A 20,596-nucleotide genomic window follows, 5' to 3' on the forward strand; every position below is an offset into this window, starting at 1 on the left:
GAAACAGGCTGTCATCCTCACGTACAAGAGTGCGAAGCGGCGGCCTTGTCTTTGCCTACGGCCACACCACCCTGAATGCGCCCGATCTCGTCTGATCTCGGAAGCTAAGCAGGGTCGGGCCTGGTTAGTACTTGGATGGGAGACCGCCTGGGAATACCAGGTGCTGTAGGCTTTTGCTTTTCCGCAGCAAGCCCAGCAGGGGGCACTCTTCTCCATGGCTTTTTCACATTGCTTTTTCTTTCGCTCTCTCTTTTTTTTTTACCTTTTTTTTTTCCTTCTTCTTCTTTCTTTCTTCCTGTCATTTCTCTTTCTAAGTCAGCTCTCCGCACTTCCTCCTGCAGACTTAGGTCAGCAGAGAGGACCAGTACAGCCAGAACCCCTCTCTCTTTTTGTTTGTTTTGGTCTTTTTTTCTATTCATCTCACCCACCTTTATTTACATGGCTTTTTTATTTTTTGAAAAGCAGTGCACTTTTCACACGCAGCCAACCTACCCATTCTCCCCACCTAATCGGGTCCCGCCGCTGCCCCTCAGCCTTATGGTGCCTGCCCGGGCACCTGGGAAAACCCTCGCGGGGCCCTCCTGTGGTTATCGTCATTGCCGGCAGTAGTAGCAGCAGCAGAACTGCTCCCCAACCGCGCGGCCTCAAGGTATTTATTGCAGCGGCTCCTGGGCAACCAGGAAAGCGCCACCGCGCAGGTGCGGCCGAGCGCAGCGAGGAACCCTCGCAGCCGACGGCCTCCCATTCCCGCCAGCCAGAGATGCGAGCCCCTGGCACGTGTGGCTCGGAGAGGTGCGCCAGCCGCATGCCCCTTGCTGTGCACGCAGGGCCCGGCCAGCCTGATCTAATTTAGCAAGGGCCCTTCAGTCTGTAACGGGACGGCGCCCAAAGTGGGGACCGTGCTGCTCCACGCCCTGCTAGGGGAGCAGAAAAGGGCGGCGAAATGGGTTTTTGCAGCGAAAGGGAAAAAGAGGAGGGAGGGGAGACGGTGAGGCCTGGAGCCAGCGGTGGAGCTGGGCAGGAAGGAGTTAAAGAGCCAGTAAAAGAGAAATCGGGGGGCTGCGCGCCCAGGGGCCCGGACAGAGCGCAGGGGGCGAAGGAGGCGGGGTGGCTGCAGGAGGAAAAGAAAGAAAGGAGGAGAGGAAGAAAGCAAAGGAGGAAGAAAAAGAGCAGAGAGCAGCACAGCGAAGGGGAGGCCGGCAGAAACAGGCTGTCATCCTCACGTACAAGAGTGCGAAGCGTCGGCCTTGTCTTCGCCTACGGCCACACCACCCTGAATGCGCCCGATCTCGTCTGATCTCGGAAGCTAAGCAGGGTCGGGCCTGGTTAGTACTTGGATGGGAGACCGCCTGGGAATACCAGGTGCTGTAGGCTTTTGCTTTTCCGCAGCAAGCCCAGCAGGGGGCACTCTTCTCTATGGCTTTTTCACATTGCTTTTTCTTTCGCTCTCTCTCTTTTTTTTTTTTACCTTTTTTTTTTCCTTCTTCTTTCTTTCTTCCTGTCATTTCTCTTTCTAAGTCAGCTCTCCGCACTTCCTCCTGCAGACTTAGGTCAGCAGAGAGGACCAGTACAGCCAGAACCCCTCTCTCTTTTTGTTTGTTTTGATCTTTTTTTCTATTAATTTCACCCACCTTTAGGAGGTTAGTGCGAGGCCCAGGAGAGGGGGAGGTTAGTGCGAGGCCCAGGAGAGGGGGAGGTTAGTGCGAGGCCCAGGAGAGGGGGAGGATAGTTAACAGAAGCACAGGAGAAGTAGTTAGTAGCACAGGAGAAGTAGTTAGTAGCACAGGAGAAGTAGAGGTTGGAAAATCTGACAGTCATATTTTTTGTCACACACCAGGAAGACGCTGCCCTAACTTTTATGTTTGGCGACGACTCCAACTTCCAGCCCTCCTTTACCTCACACTAACCTTCTTCTTTATCCTCTGCCTCATACTAACTTTTCTCCTCTACAATGCTTAACACGAAACTCCCCCTAGCAGTAGTTATCCGTTAATGAAAAGAATCCTTTAAAGACTTGCATTTACCGTAGTTGCCACTGAAGCAGGCTCAAACAAACAATTCCTGCCCAAATGGTTCTCAACTGATGACATCTTACTGGCCAAGTCACTATGGCATTGAAGCCTTTTGACAGCTACATAAGAACTGTCAACAGACACTAAGCCTTCATTACAGGCCTCATACTTCTAGCTGTGCCAACAAACTTATTTGAAATCACATCTAACAGTTACACACGGATCACCATGTGACGGCAACCTTAAAGAATCCTCTAGAACATCATCTGGAGGATGATGGATCTGCTACTTTCCAGTTAGTGAGATAAATGGCAGCAACATGGTTGCCACAAAAATGAAAGGTTTACAACTGATGAGTGTGAAACGTTAAAACAGTGCCATATACTGACTACGTACAGCGACCACAGACAGTGTAGATATACAGAAAAATCCAAGGGTAGAGTGGGCACACTGTCGGCATTCAAGAGTGCTTGATAAAAGTGGCATAGGCAGTACCACCAAATCCAATGCAATTCCAAATGTTATCAGCACAAAAATTTGCAGTTTAAAGCACACTATTCATGTGGTAGGAACACACACCTTGATAAAGGGGGACCCTGTGAGGCCCCCAAAACAATTGTTGGACTTTCTGTGGCTACTGTCACAATGAAGAGTGTGCTTTAAACTGCAAATTTATATATACAGTGGGTTGCAAAAGTATTCGGCCCCCTTGAAGTTTTCCACATTTTGTCACATTACTGCCACAAACATGCATCAATTTTATTGGAATTCAACGTGAAAGACCAATACTAAGTGGTGTACATGTGAGAAATGAATCGAAAATCATACATCATTCCAAACATTTTTTACAAATCAATAACTGCAAAGTGGGATGTGCGTAATTATTCGGCCCCCTGAGTCAATACTTTGTGGAACCACCTTTTGCTGCAATTACAGCTGCCAGTCTTTTAGGGTATGTCTCTACCAGCTTTGCACATCTAGAGCAGTGTTTCCCAACCGCTGTTCCGCGGCACACTAGTGTGCCGCAGGATGTTGCCTGGTGTGCCGTGCAGGGATCCCCAACCTGTGGTCCGCGCACTGTCCTCTTCCTCCCGCCCGTCCCCGCGGCCGCTTTTATTACCTTAGCAGTGGCCGCTCTCCCCTCTGCAGCGCATGTATTTATTCAAGCAGCGTATCTCCCGGCTGCTCTGTGTGTGATGCGCAGGAAGCAGGGCTCGGTTACCATAGTAACGGCGATACATATCGCCGTTACAGGAAACCGCTGCTATGCTTCCTGCCGCATCACACAGAGCAGCCGGGAGATACGCTGCTTGAATAAATACACGCGCCGGAGAGGGGAGAGCGGCCGCTGTTAAGGTAATAACAGCGGCGGGGGCACCACCTACCCATACTGGCTATCCTGGGGCACTATACTGGCTATATTGGGGCACTATACTAGCTATACTGGGGCACTATACTAGCTATACTGGGGCACTATACTAGCTATACTGGGGCACTATACTAGCTATAATGGGGCACTATACTAGCTATACTGGGGCACTATACTAGCTATACTGAGGCAACTAAACTCCCTATACTGGGGCAACTATGCTAGCTATGCAGCCGCACCCCCCCCCCCCATAGCCTGCTGCGCACGGCACTGTTCCCCGGGCCGGAAAAGGTTGGGGTTGGGAACCACTGATCTAGAGGCTGAAATCCTCGCCCATTCTTCTTTGCAAAACAGCTCCAGCTCAGTCAGATTAGATGGACAGCGTTTGTGAACAGCAGCTTTCAGATCTTGCCACAGATTCTCGATTAGATTTAGATCTGGACTTTGACTGGGCCATTCTAACACATAGATATGTTTTGTTTTAAACCATTCCATTGTTGCCCTGGCTTTATTTTTAGGGTAGTTGTCCTGCTGGAAGGTGAACCTCCGCCCCAGTCTCAAGTCTTTTGCAATCTCCAAGAGGTTTTCTTCCAAGTTTGCCCTGTATTTGGCTCCATCCATCTTCCCATCAACTCTGACCAGCTTCCCTGTCCCTGCTGAAGAGATGCACCCCCCGAGCATGATGCTGCCACCACCATATTTGACAGTGGGGATGGTGTGTTCAGAGTGATGTGCAGTGTTAGTTTTCCGCCACACATAGCGTTTTGCATTTTGGCCAAAAAGTTCCATTTTGGTCTCATCTGACCAGAGCACCTTCTTCCACATGGTTGCTGTGTCCCCCACATGGCTTGTGGCAAACTGCAAACGGGACTTCTTATGCTTTCTGTTAACAATGCCTTTCTTCTTTCCACTCTTCCATAAAGGCCAACTTTGTACAGTGCATGACTAATAGTTGTCCTATGGACTGAGTCTCCCACCTGATCTGTAGATCTCTGCAGCTCGTCCAGAGTCACCATGGGCCTCTTGACTGCATTTCTGATCAGCGCTCTCCTTGTTCGGCCTGTGAGTTTAGGTGGATGGCCTTGTCTTGGTAGTGTGAGAAAACGCGGAAGCACCGCCGCATGCACTTCTGGCAAGGCGGCGGATTCCGCGTACAGCGCAACAACTGATGCATGTGCTCACTCGTCTTTTGGTCCGCCTGAACGCGGAGGAACCGCCGCATGCGCTGGTGGCATGGCGGCGGATTCCGCGTGCAGCGCAGCAGGCATTTCACAGCAAGGTTCTGGTGTGGCTGGGAGCTGTAGTCCACATAGGTTTAGGTGGACGCGCGTGTGCTGAGAGGAAGAGCTTTATGCCAGTCAGTGGGGGATCAGCTGACCAGGCTGGTCAGCTGACGCCAGAAACTGTTTCCATTGGTCCAGCACTTGGGGGAGGCGCTGGAGAGCGCTGAACTATATATACTGGTGGCTGGGCATTTGCTGGTTGTCTGCCGTTGCGATCACTACATGGTAGCACTCAGACCTTGTCTGTATCTGTGTTATTAGATCAGTTTCCAAAGGTGTTGATGGCCAAGGATCTCACACCTTAGTTTAGGAATTTTGCTATTATCTGTTATATATTCTAGATCAGTTTCCTAGGTGTTGACGGCCAAGGAACTCACACCTTAGCTTAGACATTGTTGATTATTTGTTATGACTTTCTGCTTCCCTGACCATTCTTCTGATCTCTGATTTTGTACCTTTGTCTCTCTGATACTCTGTTGCCAAAACTCAGTTAGTGTCTGGATTCTGCATCTGCTTCCTGTCTCTGTACTTTATCTGTCCGTGTGTTTACGACCTGGCTTGTCCGACCTCGAGAACTATCTCTCCTGATAGGAGATAGTTCACTGATCTGTCAGTGAGACTTCTCCTTTAGTGTCGCTCACGTTCTGTCCTTCCCACTCGCTGTCTGACTCCTCCCCCGGGAGAGTCCAGACTACGGAAGGAATCAGTTGCCTAGCAGTATTCCTATCTGCTCTTGCACCTGCCTTCCAGGTGCGCGCCTCAAAGTATTAAGGTGGCCATACACTGGTCGATTTGCCATCAAATTCGACCAACAGACAGATCCTTATCTGATCGAATCTGATCAGAGAGGGATCGTATGGCTACCTTTACTGCAAACAGATTGTGAACCGATTTCAGCCTGAAACCGATCACAATCTGTTGTGGTGGTGCTGCTGCCGCCGCCGCCACTCCCTGCCCCCGCCGCATACATTACCTGCTCCGCCGGCGCGACTGCCCCCGCTCGTCTCCGCTCTTCTCCGCTCTGGTCTCCGGCTCCAGCATACTTCACTTCTTCCTGCCCGGCAGGAAGTTTAAACAGTAGAGCGCCCTCTACTGTTTAAACTTCCTGCCGGGCAGGAATAAGTGAAGGCATGCCGGAGACCAGAGCGGGGGCAGTCGCGCCGGCGGAGCAGGTAATGTATGCGGGCTCTATTGCGTCGGTCGTCGGGCACTCGAACGCCGCTAGCGATGCACTCTTTACCCGCCGGCGATCGACAGTAATTTTCCGCACGGCGCGATCGACGGGATCGGTCGAAATGAATCAAAATTCGGCGTGTAGCGCGAACGATTGGCAGCAGATTCGATCCCAGTGATCGAATCTGCTGTCGAAACGGCGGTAAATCGGGCCAGTGTATGGCCAGCTTTACTGTTGCACCAAAACACTCTTATCACTCAGGTGTCCAGAGGTTAGAGATATCTGATTATCGGTGATACTGCAGATCATCAATAATCTGGTTTATATCTGCATTTTCGGTGATACTGCAGATCAACGGTAATCAGATCCTCTCTGTGTTACACCGATCGTTATAGGTAGGTTTACAGTTGTGCCATACTCCTTCCATTTCTGAATGATCGCTTGAACAGTGCTCCGTGGGATGTTCAAGGCTTTGGAAATCTTTTTGTAGCCTAAGCCTGCTTTAAATTTCTCAATATCTTGATCCCTGACCTGTCTTGTGTGTTCTTTGGACTTCACGGTGTTGTTGCTCCCAATATTCTCTTAGACATCCTCTGAGGCCCTCACAGAGCAGCTGTATTTGTACTGATATTAGATTACACACAGGTGCACTCTATTTAGTCATTAGCACTCATCAGGCAATGCCTATAGGCAACTGACTGCACTCAGATCAAAGGGGGCCGAATAATTATGCACACACCACTTTGCACTTATTTTTTGTAAAAAAAATGTTTGGAATCATGTATGTTTTTCGTTCCACTTTTCATGTGTACAGCACTTTGTGTTGGTCTTTCATGTGGAATTCCAATAAAATTGATTCATGTTTGTGGCAGTAATATGACAAAATGTGGAAAACTTCAAAGGGGCCGAATACCGAAGTGTGTGTGGTGTGTGGGTGTGTGTGCGTGGGTGCGTGTGGATAGATAGGACAGACATGCTCAATACGGTCTCAGAGGAGACATGCAGTAGTCTGGGCACAGAGAGAAGCAGAAGGGGATACAGGTTATGACCGGCAGCGGGAGGGGGCACAAAGCGAGGAGAACAGAGGTGATGAGTGGTAGACGGGGCATGGAAAGAAAAGGAAGGGGAACAGTCAGCTCGTCACTCACAACCTTGGCCAAAGTCACTGTCACTCAAGGACTTGACCAGCCCAGTCAGGCAGTGGGCAGATTTTGGGTTCTGGCCACAACAAATATATGGTTATCAGCCAGATTAAGTTAACCCTTTATGCTGGGAATACACGGGTCGATCCGGCGGCCGATTAGCCGCCGGATCGACCCCAGCCGCGTCAGCGCGTGGCTCGATTACCGCTCGTCCTCGACGACGCTTCCTTATCAGCGCTCGATTCCCTGCCATTGTCCGCCGGCAGGGATCGAGCGGGCGGGGGTCGAGCGGCTTGATCGGATTAGCTGAATAACATCAGCTGGCCGGATCAGCTGGTCGATACACGGTACAGAAACGTACCGTGTATACCTGCATTACAGACACCGCTTATTGAAATCTATGTTCTGTTTGCAGCTATTTTATCTTAGCCAGGATGTCGATTTCAACAGTCCGACTCCACATGCTCCCACCGCCGCTAAAAGCAGCTGTCTAATATAATCCCTACAAGTTCATCACAGCAACCACAGAGGAAAAATATAGAAAAAAAGGCTCTGGTCTTTAAAGTACCCCCACAAAAGGGGAAACTATTACTCAATAAAGCCCATGGTGGGCTATATTACCTGTTCCTGAGTGTCCTGACGCTGCTTGCGGTCATCGGGTCCCCCTTGTTCTCTGTCCATCTTACTTCCTGAGGCTTCTGGAAGCTCCTCTAAGCAGAGCTGAGCGATCTTGTTTCCTTTTCATTCAGATTGGGGCCCCCGGTCCAACTGTGTTGCCTATCCTTGTGAGCATGTACAATGCATGAAGTCACTTCATAAGTAAGGCCGCCGACAGTTTACTGGGTAGAAGGAAATAAAGCAATAATTATACTGTGGATCATTTAATGGAAGAAGTTAGAGCAGAGATTCCATATTTGTACTTGAGAATTAACCAAGACCGTTTTGCTTCTAAAATGCCCTCTAGACCAAAAATCTCAGATTATATACAGGTCATATGTGTAGTGGTCTCCCCTCCCTCTCCCATAGATCGTACCGGATATCTAGTAGTTTTCCCCTCACGCTTACATAATGTGTTCCCTGGTGTCTAGTGGTTGCCTGTTCTCTCAAAAAGCTTGTTTCGTTTTTGTAAGGATTGGCTCTGACCAGCGTCTGAACCAGCCTCCAGCAGCAGCCCGGCGTCTCGTTGCAATTGCTTTTCTGCAAGCGTGCAGACGATGGCAAAAATTAGGATCGAAACATGGAACTTGCTCAACGACGGTAAGCAATCATACCAATTGACTGTCTTTTCATCTGAACAGACAGCGTTTACAAGACAAGTGCCATGGCTGTCGTTTATGGTAGCAGAACCATCCATGTGAACCAGGCCTTAAAAACAAACCTGAAGTATCTATAAAAAAAAAAGTGTGTTTAACTTACCTGCCAGCCCCATGCAACCGCCCTGTTCCCGCACTGGTCAACAGCCCTCAAGTCCCCTGCCGCAGCTCTCTTTCAGCGACTGAGCCGATTGCCATCCATTGTGCCTGCACGCGTCCTTGTTTGCACTCCTGTCGCCATGAGAGTCCTGGGCAGGTACAGTACGTACTGCGCTTGTGCAGGATGCTCCCAGCAATGGGAGCGAGAATGAGGATGCACGCGGCCAGAGCCGTGTAGGCACAATGGACATCAAGTTGTAAGTCGGTGAAAGGGAAAGTGAGCCGCAGCGGGTGACCGTTGAGGACCGGCGCAGGCACAGGGCGGCTGCAGGGAGCTGGCAGAAGCCACAGATAAGTGAAACGTACTGGCAGTGGAAAACCATCTTACCCGATCCAGGGCTGGGCATGCTGCACTGGGACTCCAGGTCCTTATCAGTTATGGGGGGGGGGGGGCACACACCAGATATGCTGCATGGGGGAGGGAGGGGAGGACAACTAGACACCAGGAACGTATTGAGGGGGGAAGTTACCATTATTCGTTAGGGAAAACTATTTGTTCAGGTTACAGTTAAAGGAACACTATCAAACCAAGTGTTCTAAAATGACAATGTACAAATAATGTCTAAGTACCTGTGTAAACATTTTCCTACTTTTCTTGTTAAATATCAGAGGAAAAAGTTTTAATTCATTGTGTGTAGATTTCAGCTACGTTTGGAATGTCTCAGGGATGAATCTCTGCAGTCTGACATGCTAAGAACAGCGTAATATTGAAGCAGAGTTATATGAAAAGCACACAATTAGGCCTTCTTCGCATTGTGTTCCGATCGCGTTCATACTGGCCATTTTTTTACATTTCCCAGCACTTGGGTGGTCAAAGCGTTTTTGTTAAAGGACTTACGAGGCCAAATATCGAAAATTTGGTCATTACCTGTTTGATATTAGAATCCATAGGTGATTTCCTCTGCTCCCTCTGTCCCATTCCGCCTCCAATGCATTTTTTACATAGCCCCCAGGCTGCGACCCGACCCCACAGCACGGGTCGTCTCGTATGCCACAATCAAGATGGCCGCCGCCAAGATCCGCGCCTGCGCAGCACGCATGGCGGAGAGTGCGGCTGCGCAGCTCTCCGCCCTCGCCATGAGCGCGCCCGCTGCCACGCTAGGAGGACGCTGACATCGAGTACGCGGCTGGGCGAGGGCGGAGAGATGCGCAGCCGCACTCTCCGCCATGCGTACTGCGCAGGCGCGGATCTTGGCGGCGGCCATCTTGATTGTGGCATACGAGACGACCCGTGCTGTGGGGTCGGGTCGCAGCCTGGGGGCTATGTAAAAAATGCATTGGAGGCGGAATGGGACAGAGGGAGCAGAGGAAATAACCTATGGATTCTAATATCAAACAGGTAATGACCAAAATTTCGATATTTGGCCTCGTAAGTCCTTTAAAAGCACTTTCGCAAGCGCGTTTCCAGAGCGCTTTTTTAATTCACTCCCTGACGCAAGTCAAGAAGTAAACTCTGATCCGGAAAATAATAAATACAATGTATTTATTCCTAAAACCATGAACGCAATTGCCGTACAAAGCAATTTTGTGAGTGTTCTGCGGTTTTCCTATACCTTCCATTCAGGGCAAATCGCCCTGAAAATGGTCCATGCAGTGCTTTAGTCAGCGTCAAGCAAACGAAACGCCCCAATGAGAACTCTCTAATTGGAAAGCATAGTGTAAGCACTTTTAGGGCCCTTTTCCACCAGCGCGTTTGCGCTGGCTGAATCGCAAAAACGCAAACCGCTAGCGATTTTACAATCGCTACAGTTTGCTTTTTAACATAGGAATCTCGGTAGGTCATTTCCACTACCGCGATTCGTTTTTGCCGGGAACGCGAACGCGCGGCGGAGCGATATTTGCCGCGATTTTGCTATGCAGTGCATAGCATAGCAAAATCGCGTCCGCGAACGTCGGGGAATCGCCGGTAATTGCGATTCAGCAATCGCTAGCATTCAGCGTGAACGCTAGCGATTGCTAGTGGAAAAGGGCCCTTAGGGCGATTTGTATAAATCGTCTGCGCTTAAAGAATCCAAAAAATGCCTCTAATGTGGACAAGCCCTCACAAATGTTTATGTTGCAGATAAGATACGTTTCCTCTGCTCTCTACAGAGATCTCATTTAGAGACAGGCAAACAGGCTTTTTCTTACACACACAAGGTTAACACATGAAGTGTGAAGGAATTCCCCCTCCCCTCATGGTTTACTCTGCCTTCAGAAAAGTGTGAAAGGAATTAAAGAGACACTGAAGCGGAAAAAAAATGATGATATTATGATTTGTATGTGTAGTACAGCTAAGAAAAACAACATTAAGATCAGATACATCAGTCTAATAATCTCTATGCAAAAAAGCTATTAAGCTCTCCGACTAATGCTGGGAATACACGGTTCGTTTTTGCCTTCGTTTAAACCTTCGTTTCGATTGTGCCTTTTGTCCTTTTCGATCCCGAAATAATCGGTCATACGGTTAATATCACCACCCACGGTTTCGTTTTTTTTTCGATTCTGATGGTTTCGTTTTTCCAATGATCGAAGGCTGCAAAGAAACGAAACGAAAATCCCTTTTTACAGGGACGGACTAGCATAAACGAATATATAATCGATCTGAACAGCCATCAAGCCTACCAATGGCTCGATTAGATGGATAAAGAGAGATAATATCAAACATGTTCGACCACTAGTCGTTCGTTTTTGGGGTCTATTAATCGAAACTATAATGAGATTATGACTATTTTCACATACGTTTTCAACACTCGATTCGTTTACCGAACGAATCGAAGGTTTAAACGAAGGCAAAAACGAACCGTGTATTCCCAGCATTACTTAGTCGTGGAGAGGGCTGTTATCTGACTTATTATTTCAACTGTAATTGAACTGTTTACTTTTCCTCTGCTAGAGGAGAGTTCATTACTTCACAGACTGCTCTGAAAGACTCATTTTGAATGCTGAGTGTTGTGTAATCTGCACATATTATAGAGTGATGCAATGTTAGAAAAAACACTATATACCTGAAAATAAAAATATGAGAATATTTTCTTTGCTGCTAATCTTCTAGTAATTATTCATAGTACACAACCAATTCATTATATCATATATTTTTTTTTTCGCTTCAGTGTCTCTTTAAATAACAGTAAATAAATAGATAAGAATACAAATGTATTCACCAGTACTTCGCAGCACTGCTCAAACATTTCCTACCTCAATTGAAAAAAACATGTTACTCGATACTGTTCCTTTAACAATACATTGGCAAATACATGTTAGGGTAAGACATTGCTTTATAAGCATGTTATAGAAAACAATTAGGCATAAATTCAAAAGACATTTTTTCATTTTACACCCTTTGTAACTTTTACATGATAAGCGCCACAGTTATAAAACGCCTCAAAACATTATTTGTTCCGGTTAAAATGATCCCCTACATGCCATATTGCATTGCTAGTTGGAATGTGGCGTACCATTATCGCCAGCCTGTGCGTTTGTAGCGACTGGATCCGATCGCTATGGCGTACAGTTTGGGAACCCTAGTACTATACACACACATTGCATGACAACAGCATAGTGATGTATTGTACAGCGTTTGGTCTCAGAACTGTCGCACTATCGATCGCATCCGATCGCTACGGGCAGCAGCCATTTCAAGTGTCCACGAATCTTAAGGCCAAGTATAGGTGACACAAGGGGGTAATTAGATGATAGGTACCGTGTTTCCCCATAAATAAGACACTGTCATATTAATTTTTGTTCCAAAAGATGTGCTAGGGCTTATTTTCAGAGGATGTCTTTTTTTTTGGGGGGGGGGGGGGGGGGGGGGGGGGGGGGAAGTGTGAGTGAGTGAGTGAGTGAGTGAGTGAGTGAGTGAGGGAGTATATACTGCATGCCGTGCTGAAACACAAGCAGCGTACACAGAGCCTGTGGTTTGCAGATATTGGCTCCCACTGACAAGAAATTGATTCTGCTGATCATGTGGTTAAGAGTCTATTTCTTGCAGGCAGAGGACTCTGTCAGGCTCCCCAGAGCTATGATTGGATAAGCTGTGTGTCCTGAGAAGAGGTGAAGTGCTGCTGATGCTTATCACCACAGATCAGGAGGGCTGGCTCCAACAAAACCACAAATTGCCCGACACAGTGTTCTCCCCAGGATCAATTAGGTGGGCGCACCGCCCGGGTGAGGTAAGCCGCCCGCCCGGCTGCGTCACACGCTAGGCTCTCTCCTCTGTACAAGTGCTTTCCAACAGGCTCGTGCAGGTATTGGCTCAGCTCGGCGGTAGGCGGGACCATCTCACTGCAGAGTGCTCTTCCAGGAACGATGCGCATAGATACAAGCAGTCAGTTACAGAGAAGGGACTCTGGTGTCTTTGTAGCTATAAAGGCAGGGCAGACTACGGCCGTTTGGCTTTGTAATTCGGAGCCTCCTTTCCTCCTCACAGCTGCGTCATTAGGTCAGTTGTCTCTCTCTCTCTCCCTCCCTCCCCTCTGAATGTGTATCCGTAATTACTTGCCCGTCTCTGTGAAATATACGGCACTTGTGTTTAGGGCTCTTTCACATCAGAGCTTGCGTTGGAGAACGCTCAAAGCATACGTTTTGTTGTATGCGTTTTAATGCGTTTTGATATGCGTTGCACTGCAGTGAGTGTGCGTTTTTAATCCGTTTTCAATGCGTTACAGGACATAGGAAAACGCAGATAATTTTTTTTTCTTTTAGTTTTCAACTTTCTACATTGTTCCTCTGTTGCATTCTGGGACTGATTGCCTGCGTTAACGGATTAAAAACACGCATAGTGTGCGTTTTACATTGACTAACATTGTAACGCATAAAGCTAGCGTTGGCCAAAAAACTGCGCCTGGGTGCAGTGGAACGCAACGCACAAAAAGGCTGCGTTATATGTGAAAGCTAAAATAAAAGTCTATGGACTTTCATTTCACCTTGGGTAACGCAAACTTTATCCTTTGCGTTGAAACGCAGAAAATCTGCCCTAATGTGAAAGAGCCCTTAGAAAACTAGAGAGGAGTGGGGAGTGCAGGCAATCACTCGCCTCCTCCCCCGGCTGTCACAAGACGTACGGGGCAGCTGCGGACTAGTTGCATAGAGAGGGGATGTTTTGGCTGCCTGGAGAACGGAGCTCACTGACAGCTCACTGACATCAGCACTGAGAGAACAAACCTGATCAGAACAGATACAGGCAAAACGCATGTAGCTGGCAGCCCAGCTGTGACCTCAGTCAGTTTGCACACAAAAAAATAAATAATCTGTCCTGACGTTTATTCTCCCCCCCCCCCCCTTTTCTAAGGATACAATAAAAACCTGTGAAATCACAAGGGCCAGCATGTCCTTTCAGATCATGCTGCACTTTGCATTTTCACACACACAAAAAACACAGTTCTTATCTGTGTGAATTTGTAGCTTCTCAGAGTAATCTGTAGAACATGGACATGTGACAATTCCTGATCAAATAAATGCATTCAGCCGGAAACAATCGATGGGGTCCACAAACAACAAGGAAAACTTTATCAATCAGATGATTGGTAGAGGAATCAACCCCAAAACCATTGACTGAATAATTGTGTTCGATCGGTACCATTAACGATGCCCAATACATATAGCTGTATAGCTCTGGACATGTGTTAACTATATGATGTCTGTTTCACCTGCACTGTCAGATGGATTTCTGTAGCTGCAAATATAACAAAAAACACGGTTCACTTTAAAGTGTACCAGAGCTGAAAATAGTAAAAAGATTTAAGCCCAATCTACACTATAAGATTCTTTGTGCGATTTGATTACGATTCTATTTACGATCCGATTAAATCCGACATGTCCGATCGGGATTCGATTCAATTCGCTTTGCCATTGCAAAACAATGGCAAATCGAATCCCGACATGTCAGATTTAATTGGATCATAAATAGAATCGTAATCGAATTGTACAAAGAATCGTATTGTGTAGATGGGGCTTTATACATACCTGGGGCTTCCTCCCCAAAATCTTTTTACTATTTTCAGCGGAGTCCCTTTAATACAGATGGTGTATTTCTTAAAGCACGCCTGAAATGAGAGCCATATGGAGGCTCAGTGCTCTCCCCAGGCTCTTTTAACCACATTCTCCACCCATCTAATTTTGGTGAGCACCCGGCTGACATCAGCTTGTTTCCTCCTCCTATGCTGTGAGCAGAGTTGCGTCAGCCCTGCATTCCCCCGGTTGTGCCCCACCCGGCTACTTTTTCATGCCACCCGGCTGGAAAAAATTTCTGGGGAGAACACTGCGACACATATACAGGACTATAGAATTCCCATTATACTGCTGCTCTCCTGTATCCAGGCTTTGTATTGAGTGTGACTTGCTGGTGTCATGTGGGCTCCTGCTAGGGCTTACATTCGGGGGATGTCTTTTATTTCAAGCATGCTAGGAATTCCTGCTAGGGCTTATTCTCAGGGGGATGTCTTACTTTAGGGGAAACACGGTAGGAGTTAATATTTTGCTTTCACATCCTGGAGTGCACAAGAGGGCTAATTAGCTTCTTCAAGCACTTTGCGATTTCCCTATACCTTCCATTCTAGCCAAAAATGGTACAGGAAACGCTTATGCGATCAGAAAGCAATGAAAAAAAAACGCTCATATGTGAACACTCTAATAGGAAATCAATGCACAAGCACTTTCAGAGCGATTTTCAAAATCACCAGCACTTTAAAAAATCTGCAAATGCTCATAGTGTGAACAAGCCCTAAGGGCCCGTTCACACTTAAAACCGCAGAACGCCGGCCTGCGGGAGTGATTTTCCCGCGATTAGCGCGGAAAAATCACTCGACACAGCGGCGGTTTTGGAGCGATCGCGATTAGCGTGCTGCTAATCACGATCGCTAATCGCGGAACGCTCGTCGCCGGCAAACCGCTGCATGCAGCGCGGTTATCGCTAACCGCAACCGCGGCAGTGAGAACACTGCCACTCGCTACATTGTGTAGCGGTTCTTGCAGAACCGCTAGCGGTTTGCCGTGAGCGGGAATCGCACGATTCCCGCTCAGGTGTGAATGGGCCCTAAATGTTTTGTTATCTACCTACGAGCTTTTTGGGGAAGTGGCGAGGGAACCTGACAAGACAAGCGAGACACCAACCATGTGCACTGACATTGGGCCAATTCCATAATCATCACACTAGTTATAAACCGGACAGGATCATAAACAGTCATCACAGGATCCAAATAGCTAATTGGTATAAGTGGCTTTGTATTAAAGTATTTACAAGTAAAAGGGTTATGGTTTGGTGCAATGTGAAAGGTGACCACTAACAGTACAAATTTCAGTGAATAATTGCCCGATTAATCATAGAAAGGCTATCAGATTGGCAGAAAATAAGATTCTCCAAATTAACTGTGAAGGATTCTGGCAATCGTTTAACAAAAGGACAATTGTAGTGAGAAGAATATGGAGGCTGCCATATTTATTTTCTTCTAAACAATACCAGTTGCCTGACAGCCCTGACGATCTACTTGGTTGCAGCACTGTTTGAATAACCCCAGAAACAAGCACGCAGCTAATCTTGTCAGATCTGACAGTAATGTCAGAAACACCTGATCTTCTGCATGCTTGTTCAGGGTCTATAGCTAAAAGTATTAGAGGCAGAGGATCAGCAGATCAGCCAGGTAACTGGTATTGCTTAAAAAGAAATTAAATATGGCTGCATCCATATCCCTCTCACTTCAGTTGTTTTTCAGGGTAGGTTCACACATAATATAATATGAAAGGCTGCGTTTTGTCACGTGCAGATTTTTTTTGAGTGCGGTTTTTGTGCGTTTGCATTAGCTTTTTCTTTTACCGCAGATGCGTTTTTCAAGCGTTTCACGTGCGTTTTAATGCGTTTCCGTCTGTATGCGTTTTTTCATGCATTTTAATATTTTGATTTATGCAAATCACTAGGAAGACAACAGGAAGCACATCACAAAACAATAAAAAAAAATAAAAATAAAAAAAAAAAGCATATAAAAACGCATGGAAACACAAACGATTGCGTTCCCATTGACTTTCATTATGTGCGTTTTGATGCGTTTTCTGCAAATCATACAACAAAACAAGCGTTTTTCCTGCGACTCATAGACTTCCATTAGTGTCAAAAACGCAGCAGTTTCCACAACGCTAGCGGATTTTGCTATGTGTGCACCTAGCCTTAAGTAAAAACATTTTTTTATAATAGGCTATGATGGTTAGGAAGCACAGATTGGCTCATGGATGGTGCAATAATCAATATATTACATATTTCCAATCACATTTATCTGATCTTTTGGGCCGACAGCCGTCAGAGCGCCTGCGCAGGAGCCGGGAAGGTAAATATTGACGTCACCACTGTACGGAGGGCTGCAGCGAGACCCCCGAGGGACGGAGGACGGCGTGGGAAGCCTCATTAGGATCCTGAGGCTCCCCCACCCGAGGTGAGTACCCCCCAGGGGACGTTTTGACGTTACAGATTCTGTTTAAGTGACCAGGCGATTTTTTACAATTAAGGCCACTGCAGCTTTAAAGGGAAAATCCGCGCAGACTATAAAAAACAAACTGCACTTACCGGGGGCTGCTTCCAGCTCCTGGCAGTCGATCGGTGCCCTCGCCACAGCTCCTCTCCCTCCCGGCGTCCAGCGATGAAGAAGCCGACCTCGCCAGGTCGGCTTCATGTGCACTCCACGGCGCAAGTCACGTGGTGTAAGTGACGTCATCTGGTCTCTACTGCGCAAGCGCAGTAGTTCTGCGCCTGCGCAGTAGAGACCCGATGACGTCACTACACCACGTGACCCCCCCCCCCCCCCCGCCGTGGAGCACACAGAAGCTGACCTGGAAGCCGACCTGGACATCGGTCGACTACCAGGAGCTGGAAGAAGCCCCAGGTAAGTGCAGTTTTTTTTTTTTTTTAATGATGCGCAAACCTTCCCTTTAAGGGCTCACTACAGGGCCACACAACTCAGCACACAAGTGATCCCCCCTCCCCCTTTTCTGCCCACCAACAAAGCTTTCTGTTGGTAAGCTATGATTGCTCCCAGGACATTTATTTTTTTCTTTTAAACTTTTTTTTATCCCAGCGGATTGCTTTCCTGCCGCCCAGAGGGACAGCCATGTCACACGGCTGTCCCCAGTACATCGCTGCTATAGATCGCAGCGCTGTACAATGTAAATAGACAGCGGTTTCGCCATTTAAGTCTCCCAGCAGCGATTGCCGCTGGGAGACTGGTGGCGGAGCGAAGCTCTGTCATTTCAGCAGAGATGCGCGCGCATTGGCGCACACGATCTCCTGTAAAACACACCCCTAGGACTGCACGCCAATTGGTGTTAGGCGGCCTTGGGGCTGCTGCCGCCGCATCCACGCTCATCGGTGTGGAGCAGTCATTAAAGTGGACCCAAATTAAAAATACAAGATTTCAGGAATAAAATCTATTTTCTAAATTATAATAAATAGCAGCCTTTTTTCAGCTGCATGATGACAAATATAAAATATTTTACATTTATTGGAGGAACCCCTCCCTTCCTTTCAAATTGCCGGGATTTTCCCGGCAAACTGGTGGAATAGATGGTGTCTGGCAATGGAGGAATTGCTAATGGCTGCCCCCAGTATAACCCTAGCTATGAAAAGAGAAGGGTGAAAAGCATGCACTGAAATGATCATAGGTTTGAAGGCGTGTTTATTTATCTTTGTATGTGTCAGAGTGCTGCAACTAAATATGTTTAATTAAAAAAAGGTTTGGTTTGGGTCCGCTTTAAGTAGTGAAACAATGCCGCTTGGAAGTTAGGGCCCTTTTACACGGGCAGTTGATAGACAGAGAAATGCCTATCACAACTGCATGCTGCTGCCTGGTAACTTCTCACTACTACTTGAAACCGGTTTGGTGAGCATACTGATCAACTGCCTGTGTGAAAGGGTCCAAAAGCTCATTTGTTGGGATTGCGTTAATGATGGTTAGGGATGGTCATTGAGATGCAAATGATTCAGAGTTGATGCAAGATCATGCAAATATATGCATCTTTAAAATGAACCAATCTAAACGAAAAGAACCAAATTTCATCTTGGCGGAAGTTTGATTGGTTTATTTTCAAGCTGCAAACTGAATTTGCATAATCCTGCATCAACTTGGTATTGTTTGCATCTCACCTAGCCTGCAAGCGCAGTAGCTGTCCACCTAGCTGAGTTGCGGCTGCTACGGAGGTGACACCAGTAGTCCGGCTGGGACTGGGAGTGAAGCTGCGGCGAGGGACACATACACTGCCAGAAGCTGGAAAAAAACACCAGGTAAGTAAAACTGAATTCTTTGTTTTTGCCTGATGTTTCCTTTAAATTCACATTTGCTTTGAAAAGACTTTATGCGGTACTTATCTGTTAGCCGGGCGCATCCGGCAGGTGGCGCTAATTACTATTCCCCCTCCAGGCCGACATGGATAGTAGGGAAAGATGTAACTCTGGTGGAGTTTTGTCACCACCTAGAGGATGTGCCCGGCTAACGGATAAGTACCCTTTATGCTCCAAGACGAATTTTAAATGTGCCTTGAGGGGACATCAACTGTGGATATTTACATTTAGATGGCCATACACTATACTACCACACTGCCGATCAGCAACGCTATCGACATCACCAAGAACCAAAATTGCGGTTTTCATGCGGTCAATCACAGTACCAATGGAATACACATTTTTTTGCCCAATTCGATGTGTCTGTCTAATAGAAAGTCTATTTGAGCAAAGAAATTGGATAGTGTATAGCCAGCTTCCAGTTACCTCTCCTGCAGGATAACAGGTGAGAATCCCACTTCCAAACCTCCTGGATAGAAGCAGACACCTCATTCACAGCAGCAGCTGAGGAAGGGGAGAGGCCCACAGGCATTAATTTCACCTGAGCTGCCCTGCATTGACATCATGTAAACGTCACTATTTGCAGCTCCATTTCCTGCTGACTAATTAGCGTCTTCGTATTTCCCGCTCACCTAGCTTGAGCTCTCCCTCACTCAGCCGAACGGCACATACTAGCCCCTCCCACAAGTGAGTCATCACACGCAGACAGCCGGTGTCATGTCAGCTATTGCAGCCTCTCAGATTTTGCAGCCCCGCATGCGCAGTAGGAGCCTGCGCCCCATTACATTGTGCAGCCACGTGTGAAACGTCCTAAATATCTCCGCTTCCGCACCACGTACACCCCCGAAAATTTCAGGGGAGGGAGGAGACCCCCACATCTAGCTCTGTGCCGAATTGCAGCCCCCGAGCCCCGCTGGTTCCCGAGACTGATTGCAGCAAACCTATCTCGGGAACTACCGGGGCTAGGGGGCTGCAATTCGACACAGAGCTGGATCTGGGGGTCCCCTCCCTCCCCTGAAAATTTCGGGAGTGTACGTGGTGCGGAAGCGGAGATATTTCAGCTAAATAATGTCTAACTTCCCACTGAGCATGCGCAATACTCAGTGAGGAAGGCTGCTTCCGGGCTGCAATATCTGACATTACACCGGAGAGGAACATCTGGGTGGTGCTGGAAACCGACCCATCTCACCAGGAAGTTGCGTCGCACACAGAGAGCCCCGCCCTCTTCCCTGCATCTTCTTGCACAATGCACAGCAATTAATACACACAGTCACAGACAGTATTCAATGTTCGAACGTCGCTATAATGATGATTGTAACAGATCTATGAAGAGCTGCTGTATATAGAATGTTGCCACTCCTTCCTGACGTATTATGCATTTCTTCATATTTACACTTATGCAGGTACTCAAAGGTACCTGTAAAAGAAAAATGATAGGCTAGATTAATCCCTCCAGAGTCTCCTAAATGTTGCTTGTTGTCCTCTTAAAGGACAACAGATGTGAAAAGAATATGAAGGCTGCCGTATTTGGTTGCTTTTAAACAATACCAGTTGCCTGGCTGTCCTGTTGATCTATTTGGCTGTAGTAGTGTCTGAATAACACCAGAAACAAGCATGCAGCTAATCTTGTCATATCTGACAATAATGTCAGAAATATCTGATCTGCTGCATGCTGGTTCAGGGTTTAGAGAGGAAGAGGATCAGCAGGATACTAAGGGAACTGGTATTGTATAAAATAAATATGGCAGCCTCCATATCCCTCTCAATTCAGTTGTCCTTTAAAGTGTATCTGAGACCAAGGAATGAAATAATTATTACTTGGGGCTTCCTCCAGCCACCTGTAGTAT

At 47.3% G+C, this 20,596-nt stretch overlaps 1 protein-coding gene and 2 non-coding genes across 4 annotated transcripts in view; 2 read left to right on the forward strand and 1 right to left on the reverse strand.

Moving 5' to 3' along the window:
* The window catches only part of NAPRT (nicotinate phosphoribosyltransferase), a 196,949-nt gene extending 177,538 nt beyond the window's left edge, over window positions 1–19,411 (reverse strand). The window contains exons 1-2 of one of the 2 annotated variants that reach the window (XM_068237906.1): window positions 19,382–19,411; window positions 7,602–7,819 (exon numbers count right to left, since the gene is read on the reverse strand). The gene's annotated coding sequence lies outside the window, so the exon portion shown is untranslated. The other variant, XM_068237905.1, reaches the window with a different exon arrangement.
* On the forward strand, window positions 54–172 carry LOC137520114 (5S ribosomal RNA). Its single transcript, XR_011021457.1, has one exon. It is a non-coding gene; the product is annotated as a 5S ribosomal RNA (ribosomal RNA).
* On the forward strand, window positions 1,256–1,374 carry LOC137520115 (5S ribosomal RNA). The gene has a single exon (XR_011021458.1). It is a non-coding gene; the product is annotated as a 5S ribosomal RNA (ribosomal RNA).
* Window positions 19,412–20,596: the final 1,185 nt, after the last annotated feature.

The sequence above is a fragment of the Hyperolius riggenbachi genome, chromosome 5, assembly GCF_040937935.1.
Source record: "Hyperolius riggenbachi isolate aHypRig1 chromosome 5, aHypRig1.pri, whole genome shotgun sequence".
In the NCBI taxonomy this organism is placed as follows: Eukaryota; Metazoa; Chordata; class Amphibia; order Anura; family Hyperoliidae; genus Hyperolius; species Hyperolius riggenbachi.